This window comes from Corvus moneduloides, chromosome 1, assembly GCF_009650955.1.
Source record: "Corvus moneduloides isolate bCorMon1 chromosome 1, bCorMon1.pri, whole genome shotgun sequence".
Classification (NCBI taxonomy): Eukaryota; Metazoa; Chordata; class Aves; order Passeriformes; family Corvidae; genus Corvus; species Corvus moneduloides.
In genome coordinates, this window is record NC_045476.1 from 45,576,357 (window position 1) to 45,589,765 (window position 13,409).

The 13,409-nt window shown below is 34.4% G+C and overlaps 1 protein-coding gene across 4 annotated transcripts in view; it reads right to left on the reverse strand.

The window, feature by feature from the left end:
- Positions 1 to 13,409, reverse strand: part of KCNH8 (potassium voltage-gated channel subfamily H member 8) — a 175,552-nt gene that overhangs the window by 73,100 nt on the left and 89,043 nt on the right. The gene's annotated exons all lie outside the window — the stretch shown is intronic.

Genomic DNA, 13,409 nt, shown 5'->3' on the forward strand with positions numbered 1-13,409 from the left:
ATGAACAGAATCAGAGACAGCGATTTCCTGATTCCTGGGCATAACACCAGGAATTCAGCATAATACTGATTGGTCTTCTCCTGCATCATAAATACCAGGTGAATAATCTAATACAGAAACACAAAAAACCATAGTGGTAAGAGATGCACATACATGGAGTTAAACCAGTTAATGCATTATTCTTTTCAAGGAGTAAACAGAATGTCTAAAACATTTATAACTCACTGATTCACAAGGGAGCTTGAATTAAAAAAAAAAGTCCACACACACAGATTTTAAACTGTACCAAATATTGGTATTTTTCTAAATGAAAAAGTAAGGGCATTATTTTTGTTCATAAACATTTTTACATTAATTTTCAAATAAAAAAATCATTAATTCTTTTATTTAAAAGGTGTCATTTAAGCTATTTTAGTGATAACAGCTCAGCACAGATGACAAATGTCATCCTGAAGGATAACCACTTGTTTATCAACTGAAAAGTGCTGAACACACTTGAACAAAAGGCTTTTTGTGCTATGGTGGAGATTGCAAAAGTGGTATGAATTGCTTGGTGACTTGTGCGTTTTGTATGTTCCCATCTAACATTCCAGGATGCGTGTCTTTCAATATGAGATATAGTTTTGACATGTCTTGCCAAAACACATCAGCACTCGAAGAAAAGCTCAGATCTTGACAACAGAGTCGCAATTATTTTCGTGTCCTACAAGATGAAGACTGTAATCTGTCCCCAAGCGATGCACCCTGTTTCTACTAACATTAGTGAGAACTACTTGTGTAACTTCTACAGTGTCAGAAGAGAGTGCAGCCAACCATTAAGGCTGGTGTTTTATAGCGAAATAGCTTTAGGGGGAAAAAAAGATTAATTTGCATTTCTGTCTGGTAGTTCTTTAGGTAGGCTACACTAAGACTGTGTAAAGTATGACCTTTCCTTCAAGCCTGCTAACCATACTATGCAAGAAGACAGGAAACAATTTCCCCCCACCCACCACTGAGGGCAAAGAGAAGAAGAAGAGAGATTCGGCCCACAGAGAAAATCATGTTGGACCATTCCTTTGGGGTATCAGAAAATACTCCTTTAGGATAAATTTTGATCAAATCCCAAGTTCTAATGTCACGGGTCTGGAAAATAATTATTTGCCAGGTTTCACTAGAAGAAAATTTTTATGCTGTCTTCTGCAGTTTGCAGCTAGACAGTCTGCTATGATCATTTGTCAAACTGGTTAACCTGTATATTGCTAGGAGTAAGCCTAGGGTATTTCTAACAGTTCGACTTCGGCCACTCCCTCCCTTTGACCCAGTACAGTCAAGTCTCCTAAATAAATGAAATCTTTGAGGAATTTCTCATTGTTTTGGCACAGTGTTGATCATGTACTTTTTTTTTAGTATTTGGTGCAAAACCTTAACACAAAGTGACCTAGAAACATATCAGAGGCTATCTGGTTCCACTGACTGAGGTTTTGCAGGTTTATGGTTTAAGAACTACTGTTTTCATTCAACGAAGTACTCAGGCTGAACAGAATATATAAGTAAAGTCAGAGACATAATAATTTTAGATTACTTCATGTAGTAGTCTCAGCTAGCCCTGCCTTCCTAAAGCTACAAAAATGTTATGAAATTTCCAATAATACAATTAAGATGGGAAAAGAGCATAATTTTATATGGTCCATAATAAGCAACGGGGTCAGTTCAACTCCACAGGTACTTTGTAGAGACTGTTGGTTATTAGCCACATTTCCAGATCAGTATGGCAGCACCAGTCACATAAAGAACACCTTCATGCAGATTTGTTTGATAGAGGTAAGAAAGAAAGATAAAGATATTTACGTCACTAATATTTTGATACTTCTCATTCTCATATGTCTCAGAAACTCCAAAGTGCAGTTATCAAAGTCAGAAAAAGTATTTGCTTATTTATTGCACATTAGCATTTGTGAAACAACTAAAGCTTTAACAGAAAAGGAGATAAAGCCTTGCTTTAAATTTAAGACATCCAGTACAGCAAAGGCTTATCAATGTGCATATGCAATTCACTGTTCAAGTTTGAAGAGATTAGGGGTTTTCTCCACTGCACCCTTTTCTGCCTTCCTATCAAAGCAATTTAGGACAACAGCCCCAGATAATAGCTATATACAAAAAAAAAAAGTGAATAGGAAATGATAAGTGTTTCTTTCTGCATCCAGCTTATTAGATAAAAGTCCAGAGGGCAGGAAGTAAGTGTGATCCATCTTGTATTTCTTGACAACTTTCTGAGCTATAGTTGGGTGTAAATAGTTTCTTCATCTGGGCAATCTTATTTACAACTTAACTGCTGTGCTAAAGTACTTGCTGAGAAATTTGTAAAGAAAAAACCAAAAAACACAACTGCTGAGGCAAAAACCATCTAACAGCACAACAAAATCTTTAACACAAGTTTAGAAATGACCATTTTTCTGAGGTATTGTGTCATTTCTAGGAATTATATATTCCACACTTTTTTGGGATTTCTGTTTAAATAGTGGAAGATTTACTTCTTCTTTTTTTTAAAAAAGTTTTCTTATTACTAATAATATCTTCTGAAAGTACTAATGCATTATTTAATATTTTAGAAATTGTTTGTTAATCATATTGTGCAGTAGCTTCTACGAACTGATGACAATTGAAATAACAATCTGAAATTCAACACACAAATCAGTAATGTAAAGCTTTGGAGATTGCAGATAACTCTAGAGCATCAAAACCAATGGTTTTCTCTAGTGATGAGTTTGTTCCAAATACTCTGATATGAGGTGAGCTTTAATCCTTTCCTACAACATGAAGAGCAACAATTTCAAGTTTATACCTGTAAACCAGGCAAGAGGGATGTTTAATCTCTGAGGTGATTCTTAAAGCGTGTATGAAGTGACTTCAATATATTTGGATAATTAGTGGGTCAACACTTTTCTACAAGAGATACATTTGAATATACTACCTTTAAGTATTCCCTAACAACAAATTTCATCCTGTGCAAACTTCATATTTAAGCTATGTTTGACATGTTTGTTTCAGGCTGGGACAAGAACTGCAATCTCTCTTCATCTTTAGCACCTCTCCTAACACAAAACCCAAACATTAATAATAAAGATTATTATTAAAGAAAAAGAATCTGAATTTTCTTTATTAGATGTTTTTTCAATGCAAGATGGGAAAGCATCATTTTAAATGATCTTGTGAGCTACACAGCTGGTGTTATGTGCTCAGGAAGGCAGAATAGGGCATTTAAATAATATCTCTGACATAAGAAATGTCATTACAAAATTATCTAAAACTAAAGCAGCAGTAATAGCAGAAAACATCAAACTGATTAACTCATTACACCTGTTTTGAAGCACAGCACACACATATATACACCACCATATTTTTCTTGATGTAGAGAGAGAGAAAAGAATGAAACCTCTTTATTCTTGTCTTCATTGGTTTCTTATTTTGTTACATAATTAAATTTCAGTTCCAATTAGACAGAAAAAAAGCCAGGACCCAAGCAAATTAAAGCTCAATATAAAGTCTAGACTATCCTATTGACTTTAAGAAAGATCCTTAAATAATATTTAACTACAAGGCCTTTTTCCACAAGATTTTTACTATGTTTAGCACAGATGCATGTTGTTTTAACAAACACCAATGTGTCTTAAGCCAGTCATGATTTCCTCCTTCCCCAATCTTTTCTGTGCATACTGCCATGTGTGAACCTTGAGCAGTGTCAGTCTCCAAGCAGTGAGTTATTTTTCTTCCATTGAACACAAAGGTGAACTTGACCTGAAAGCACTCAACAGGGAGAGCCCAAGATCTCCAGTTTCAAGAGGCTTGGAACAAGGAATCACATCACCCATGCACACTGTGTAGGAAAATGGGCTTCTGCTCCACACACCCTCTGATCACAGTTCCCTGCTGATGCAATTACTTTCTGCTTTCTGAGTCCTGTTCCTCTGAGTCCCCCTTCTTTCTATCCTGCAGACTGATCACATTTCCCTACAAACCCCCCACAACACAGACCAGGAGCCCTCTTAGGCAATAAATCCTTAAGATGCATGCAGAGATAATAAACAGTGAATTTGTGAAACCACAACTGTGATTTTTCTCCTGGTTGGATCCCATGGCTAACTAGCTCAATCTGTGTGGATTCTCTCAGTCTGTTATTTCCACTACTGTTAAGGTATCCCTTAAAAAAAAACCTTGTAAGGAATGTATCTCTAAAACTCATGCAAAGATACACTGAAAGATTAAGGAAAATGCATTTTTTATTTAAAAAAAGCCACCTTTTTTTTTTTTTTAGCCATGAAATGAATTTAAAATTGTTATCTAGATAGAGTTACAGTTCCTTATTTATTTATATATTTTGCTCCAATTAAGCTCTTAAACAGTATTCACAGCAGTAAACACCAGAACACTGGGACCATTATTACCCTAATGTCTTCCAAGTTTGTCATTATCCTGGCTACATGGATCTGTGATATTTTCCTTCCAAATAACTGTAGCAAATAACATGATCTAACTGAAAAACTTTAAACAATTACTTTCCTTATTTGAGTTTTCTAATGGTTTTACTCACCTATTGGGGACTATTTTCTTTTTCACAAGCTTCCAGAGCAAAATCCATGCCCTAGTAATGCCCGACTCCTAAGAAAAGGCAACTTATTTCATAGTTGGGCATAAAAGAGCTGGGAAATCTCCAAGTCCATAGGGTTTTGAAAATGTCTGGTGACTTCTCTTGGATTAAAGCTGTGTATGACATGCTACATCCTTCACCAAGCTGTCCCTTTCTAGATTTCTCTTATGCAACACATTCATACACAGACACATTCACGCGGTGAATGGGATACAAACACCAATTCAAACCAGTGTTCAACAAAGGGGAAAAAATTACATTGAAAAAATGGAGGTTCTGCTGAGCACACAATGCAGATTGGTCTCCTAAATGATATAAAAGGAATAAAAGCCATAAATTGATAGTCATCAAGCTAACCTAACAATCCTGAAGATGTTTCCCAATACAATAACCCTTGTACAATCTTAAAAGCACAATATTTGTTTTGTATAATCTCAATTTCTAATCCCTGTTAAAAAAAAAAAGATATCTGGAGGCCAGCCACTTTACCCATAAACAGGATTTTTTTACCTGAAGCAGCTGATTTTCCTGTGACAGTATTTTTTTTCTCTCTTTAGGCTTGATTAAAAAATAAATTCTTCTGGGAATAAACATATGATCAAGTCATAGCAGAATAACAGTTCAGGATTAGTCAGGTGATTGAATAACTGCCCATGAGATACTCTTAAATTGCAGAAAATGCAATTTAATATACCTCAGTTTAACTGTCTTTCACTGGGAGCTAAATGAAATTGAAAAATCCTGTGCCTTAAGGGCAAGTAGCATACATACAAGCAGTGATGTGTTTTAGACTGCAGTCACTCAAACCTGTGCTTGAGAACTAGATGATTTTGGTATATTAACCCCATTGATTTTCAGAGCAGACAGTTTTCTACATTATCTCCCTCTTCTAGATGGTATGACTGACTCTTCTCTAATGTCTTTTATTTTTTTCACTTTCCTTTATATGATTTTACACCGGTTGTCTTTAGCTAGTAATACTTTCCCCAGAGTTCAGACTCTTTCATTTATCTGACTGTTTTAACAAATTTTATTTAATGATACAAGGATAATGATGTTAGAATCTGGCCAGACAGTTTTTAAGAAAGTTTTCAGGAAAAATTAGTGCCGTATTTTTTGAACAACAATTTATCTATCCCTATATAAACTCCTATTTTCCTATTCTACTGCTGAGATAAAATAGATGTTCCTAGTGAATTGCCTAGGAACAATTTATTCATAAGGAAGTGTGATTTTTCAGTACAGCATCTTCCTCCCAGACATCTATAATGACAATTAGCTTAATGATTTTCTTTCAGATGCTGACACGATCAGGCGAGGGAGCTGGAATTTGGTTTATATAGGAAAGAAAAATAATGCTCATCTAATACCATTGTGTAAGAACCTGAGCCATTCTGAAGTCAAATAAAGCTTATGAGAAAAAAAACACAACAGAGGTTGAGTCGTAATAAACCAAAATGTAGGTATTTTATGTAATAATATGTAATATATAATAAAATAAATACTATATAAATAATATAATCAAAATAATGTCTAACTGCCTTGCAGCTGCTGGAGGAACTGCAATTTTTCTTCTTTTTTAGAAAGTTTTGTCAAATGGTGAACAGATATTAAGTGACAACCAATGTAAACTATAGAAAAATTGAAATGAAAGTCTAGACCTGTTTGAGAAAGAGAAAGAAATCTCTGATATCCAGGACAAAGCAAAATAACAGTTTTAGGAAAGAAACGCTAATATGAAAATTTAGTTCGTTTGTAGTAAATAGTATCATGTCATTACAAGGGAAGATAGTAATAATCTTGTGGGAAATCCAGATGTATTCAATGCATCCTTCTTATCCAATTTTGAAATGAAGCAGCAAAGCAAGGTTGTGTCATATCAGACGTTAAACTACAATCCAGCGTGCCCCAACAAAGAGTCAGCAGGTAGCAACATTTTAAAAACTAAACACCTAACAAGATGTCACTTCTGCAGGTTGATGAAAAAACCTCCAAAATAGAAATATGTATTTTACAAGCCATAAGTAAATAGCATTGTGGATTCTTTAATGTCTTTGAAGAAGAGTTGATGTCCTTCAGGAAAACACATTTTAGCCAAATGCTGTTTATTTAACACATGTGTGTTAAATATGACATCTTCTATTTAAGACAACTAGATTGTAAAAATTTCTGGTTCTTGTCAGAATCTTTGTGAATTGAAAGGTCATATAAAACTACGTATAACTGAAGTCTCAGAGTATTGTGTTGATGTAGGTAACAGCGAGAAGGAAGAAGATGAACTGAATTTTATACAGATAGAATTTAAAGAAATTAAGTATCCCAAGATATACTGTCGAGGTCCTACTGGACTTGATATCTAAAATGGAATATCAAGACCCATCATTGTACTACCAGGATGGTGTTTTATTAAGTAGAAGAATTTGTTATCTTCTACTGCTTAAACAGAAAAAAAAAGGAATCTAATTGAGGAGCATGATCATTAGAGAAAATTATAGAAAAGGATTAGCTCTTAAGCAACTGTACATTTAAAAAGCTAAAAAATGGCTATCAAATATTCCTCTCCCTCCTATTTTTCTTTGGGTGCAACCCCAAGTATCATTTTCTCCTGGTCACTAGCACTTCAGAATATTGTGCAAGTAACCCCATTTAGTTTGTGTGGGCAGTCACAGAGTCTGAAAAATACATTTTAGAGCCACATTACACCTCCACTGAAAGAAGATCTTTTTTAGAAGTTCCGTGGCTTTAGCTGGATGACTAGAATTCAGATGAACAACAGGAACATGGTTAAAAGCTGCAAATTCTTAAAATCTTTACCATCTATACGCATGATATTATGTAACATGATGGACTTCTGAATAAGAGATTTCTGCTAGCATGGAATAACTATAATTCAGAGGCTTTTTTCTGTTAAAGTCACCATTGAATACACTGAGCTGTTTTACCAGTCAAACTTCTCCAGTGAGAAGAGTTTATTTATGATTTGACACCGAGTTGCTTATCACTGTAGAGTACATGAGGAGTGGCGTGGTCCCCTGTCCTAAGGCAGTGCTATGATGTACGTTCTCAGTCTTGATTCATTCAAGTTTGTCAAATAAACTACATTTTCAGTGATTTTAATGGAAGAAAATCTATTTTCAGGTGTGACGGATCATAGCCAAACTGACTCCCAAAATCCATCTGTAACTGACAGGCTGATTTGCTCTTCCTTACTATTTGTTCTTACAGTGGAAAGTAATGTGATATTGAAGTCATAGCCAAGTGGAAACACTGTGTTACTTGGGTAAATTATCCATGAATATATAAAAAATGAAATCTGAAGGCATCTTTTGAATGGGTATTTTTATAACAAAAGTCAGTCCCCCCAGGAGAATGGCAGGGACAGTGATAACGCACTAACATCATATGTTCTATCAAACACCATATTTTGGCTGCTGTAGACATGAATGACCAGCACACTAATTTCAAGAGAGGGGGTTATTTCTTCTACCTGCTTCTCTGATCCTTAACCTTTGGGGTTCACCCTTTTAAGTTGCTTTCTTTGACAATGAGGGTGTTAAACTCTGATTAGTTAATCTCAGTCCCAGAGTAGTTGATACACCAGAAAATCATTAAATATCATGGCCATTATAATAACATACTAAACTGGCAAGGCCTTCTTATAAACTATGCTGTATCTTTTGAAAACAGACTCAATTCCTGAATATATTGAATAGCTAAAATATATTTTACTGACTTTTCTACAAAGGAAGATACAGACTTTGGAGTCTTGAAAGAAAAGCAAAGAACTTGAAATATTTCTGAAAAATGAGCTGTTAGCTCTTCTTTGAAAAGAAGCTAGTATGTGCAACTGCAGAAGTGTGAAAGTTTCTACATGGGCAATTTTCTTAATAGAACCTGCAGATATATGGCAGAAAGAAGCAACTCCAAAGAGTGGAGAAATATCAATCATATGATGTAATTTTTCACTAAATTCAACCTGTGTGAAGCAGACATAGTTGTTGGTATTTCATGAGCAGAGTTCACATTGCAGAAAACAATGCAAAGATCAAATCAGAAAAATATTCAGTGGGCAGTGGCATAACTGCTCCATTTGCCTACAAATTTTGACCAGTTCCAAGGGAAAACCTGAAATATTTTTCTCAGAACTTACCTTATGCAGTTTGGCAGCAATTCACATAGACAGTAGCCATAAATCATACAAAAGAAAGGAAAAAAGGACCACATGCTAATTCACAAAATATATGGTAAACTATTAAGCATCACATAATTTCCTCGGAAATTACCCAGATTGTTAGTTAAAAGACTTTAATCTTTTTGAAAAATAACAACATTGTATTATCATTTTATTATAGGATAGTAAGTGAAAAATACAAATTTTGCCTGATTGTAGCTCTAATGAAGAGGAGTTAGTAGAGGAAATACAAATAAAATGTTCAGGGTGCCTCCGTTACCATATCTTATCTGCATCTACCTGAGGATACAGAAATATTTCCATGAAATAATCACTTCTTGTGGCTAATGCTCATCTCCTTTTTGTCCAGGTTGATGTTTTTGTGCTTGGAAACAGCATCTTGTGTGCAGACAAGCATGTCTTATCCCTACAATTTATGCAAGGAAGGTTATTGGAAAAATGTTTAACATGCGGTCTTGCACACCTCCGTTTGATCCTTTGGGGGAGAATCTTTAGGAAACCTATTACTGCTTTTCAGCATAAATATTTTGCACTGTTTTTTCACATTACTAGGTAATCCATAGACCATGAATATTTTATTATGACCTTCTCTCTCAAATATTAGGTGTATCAACAACGTCACTCTATCTGTTCACGTTTTGCTCATATGCATTCACAGATGAGACCATTTGTTGCTTAGAAATAAATTCCCAGAGATAATTTCAAAACACTGCCTTGGTGTTTTCCTGATAGTTATAACATTACAGCCTTAAAGCACACTTTCAAAAATAGGATTCAAAAAACTACCATTTTCTTTCAAAATGCACAAGTTTTCTTAGATGTGAGGTCCCCCAGACACAGAAATTATTTTAAATGACCTTCTGCGCACTTGCAAAGATAGGAAATGATGATCATTATAATAATGAAAAAGAACATGGAAAAAAAAAGAAAACAAGCCTTCCATTTTAAAGCCATCTAATGAAATTTATAGCATTTAATACTTCCTCATCTTATTCCAACAAATTTCATTCAACATATATTATTTTCAGTACAAAAATAGTATACTTGAATGACTATGTAAGTCAGGAACGATGATACGAATTTCTACAAGGTTTATACCATATTTTTAAATCTCTACATATTAAACATCTGAGACTCAAGGACTTCATATGATTTAAAACAGTTTTTGAGAGATTTTGAGTCATTTACATTTGTGATAGATACTCATGGCCCCACAAGTCCCCTTAATCTATAGTATTGTGCCACACAAAACAGAGCTTTTGTGCTTTTAAACATGTTGCATAAAAAACTGAAATTACCAATAAAACACTTTTTAAAATAATATTTAGTGAGAGAGAGAGGGAGAAATATGCATACAAAGAGAGGAAATCTTAGTGTTAATCATGATAAATTTTCTCTCTTCAAAGTGTAAGCCACAGATCAAGTCTTCAGATGAGAGACTGTGTGTGGAGAGTGGAGGAAGGGATGGGTATGTGTTTTTTCTCCACAGGTGGCAAAGCAGTGTATTGCAGGCAATCACATAAAACAACTTTCCAGTCTGTTTACAAAGAGTATAATTTTATAGCCATCATTAGTATGCAGTGTTTGTCTTCCACTAAAAACTAGATGATACACAAATAGAAAATTGAGCTCTTCTCTCCATAGCTGTTCCTGGCCACCGTAGATACAAAATACGCAGACCCTTTGGATTTTATTCAGCAAATTATGCATTATCATTACCCAGAAAGCCTATGCATATTTTCACTGAACCATTGCACTGATCTCAACTCCGGTTGAAGACCTCCCATTCAAATATTCCTGTGAGTAAACAATAAAGTATAGATAATTTTTCAGATATTGTTGCTTTCTTCAATCAAGATGTTCAATAAAGTTTTAAAAAAGCAAAACAGATAAAAAAGGGCAATATCTGAAAACTGGAATGAAACAACTGCAGCAATAAAAACACTACACTGGATAGTTATGGAAGAGTAAAAGTTATGCGATCGGAAGGTTGTTACTAATTAAATTGAATGAACTTGGTGAGAGATTCTCCTGCCTTTTTTCCTCCAGAAAAAAGAAAACTTTAAAAATGTTACTGAAAAGTAACCAAGATCCATTATGTTTCTTAGAAGTATTGATATTCAGGCTCCCAGACATACCTATCAAGAAATGAAGGACCCAGCTGCTGTCTATGGAAATACAGGGGCATAAAACTTGAAGCAAATAGTGCAATAAAGCAGGTAATATAGTAATATCTCTTAAGAGATGAAACACCTCTTAGGATATTTTTTAATGAGTTTATTTAAATACATTAATGCTAAAAGGTTTTTCTCTGCACCTTTATCTTTATGATTTTTGAATACATAAGACAAAAAAAAATCTAAAACTAAACTAATCTTACTCTGTCTTTGGTCAGAGGAAGCAAAAGGTTTATTTACAGGGGGATGTTAGAGCAGGTTTGGACACATAACAAAGGGAAACTGATATGACAGTACACTTAAACACGACATTACACAAGTTTTCACAGGAAACATCACATGAAAAATTTAGGTTCATATGAGAAGCCCTAATTATGTTCTCACTTCATCCTCTTCCCCAAAGATGTCACAAAATATGTTGTTATTACTGTTTATCTTCTGTCGTGTTTTAGAGAACTTTAAAGGCTAAAGCAGTTAAACTCCAAGCTAGATGTTTTTCTCACAAATGATTTAATTCATATCAATACTCTTAGTTGTAAGCACCCCAAGTCAGAAGAACACTTCCATATCTATTTTTATCATGTTTAAGCATAGGTTGACACATGTCACAGAATAGCAGAATAAACTGAGTTGGAAGGGACCCGCAAGGATTATCAAGTCCAATTCCTGGCTGTCCACAGAACCATCCCCAAGAGTCCCAACATATGCTGGAGAATGTAGCCAGTCTTGGATAACACAGCTAAGAACAAAGACCTTGTCAAATCCAAGCAAGTGTTTATGCAAACTATGCTCATAAAAGGAATACTACTCCATGTTCTCAGAAACCTGAATAAAATCAAAGTAGATAGACTCTATTTCTCCAATCCATGAGTACTTTTGTGATACCTCAATCTGTGACTACAGAGCTGTAATACAGCTGAAGACCCTCTATCAGACAGATCTTCCCACTGACTTTCTGAGGCAGCAGCATCATAAGAAGAATTTTTCTTAACATTTCTCATTGACTTTTCTCAGAGCACATAGATCATCCATCAAAGATGTGCTTGTCAGAGCCACAGTGCAACAAATACCCTGAAACTTATGCTTAAATTTAAGTATGCTGTCAATCTTACTACTTTCAATATAGTTACACATGTTCTGAGACATATTAATTCAACATTTTAATGGATAAAGGACCCTGGAGAGATGATCATAAACACACTATTTTCTTTAAATTCACTGCAGGGGTTTAAATGCAGTATGAGAATATCCTGAAAATACTCCATAAAACTTTCCTCAGAGCTGCAGATTTAAATCAGATAATAACTTTAGAAAAAAATTATTCTGGAGAAAATGGAGCCATTATTCAAACTGTGGGGGAGGAATATCAGTATTCTACAGTACAGTGTTTGTGGTTACCTGTAACATGATTAGGCAAAGTCTCTTCTAGTACTTCATGCACATTTTTTGAATGTGTTTAGTTACAGCCACAGTTTGATTTCCTGGACTACAGACCTAAAAATCTAACTGGAAAATATGAAGTAAAATTTACAGAAAATCTTCTTGGTTTTATTTTTTTACTCAGCTATTCTATTGATCATAGAGATGCCTTTGCTTTTGACTTACTGATATAAAACCCCATATTTCCAGCAAAATATATAACCAGAAAAGTAACAGTAAGCAGTTCATCATCTGTCTTGCTTCAATAGAACACTACAGCACATAAATCAGTTAAATACAGATTGTACTGTCTTGTGCTTATGTTCAAGTAAACACTTTTATAACACAAACCAGTTATCTACACCATTATCAAAATATTGTAACTTTGAGTCTACTCTTTTTGTAAAGTCACCCAGGTACATAAAGTAGGATTATTTGATTTAGTATTCTTAATGTAACATTAATTTATGACTGACTAGAGTCATAACCTCACTCTTTATGCAAGACACAAGATGATCCTTGATGGTTTGCATTGCAGAATGCAAGTTTCTTACTGCAGTGCTTGAGTATATTTGAATGTGATTTTTTTGCATTAACGTGAAGGATTCCACCAAGATCTAATAGTGAGCATAGCACTGAAAATTAGACCTTAACTCTAATGATGAAGCAATGACCAAAAGAGGAAACAAATATTTATCCATTATAACATCTGATTCTTCCATCAGCCACATCACCTACTAGGCTTACTGTCTACAACAAAGTTGACAAAGAAATGGAATAAACTTTTCAAAATTTTTGTAAGAAAATCTTCTGAGTTATTGCTTAGTTTTTATGGTTGAGATTTCTTTAGTTCTCCTAGAGAAGATTGTAACGCTGCTTTTAATGTTTAAGCTAAGCTATATTTTTTCACGAAAAAATAGAGAAGATTAAAGTGGAAAAGAAGTTTCAAACCTGAGAATGATTTGATTCTTTTTTTCATTTTCTTTCTCTCTCAGAA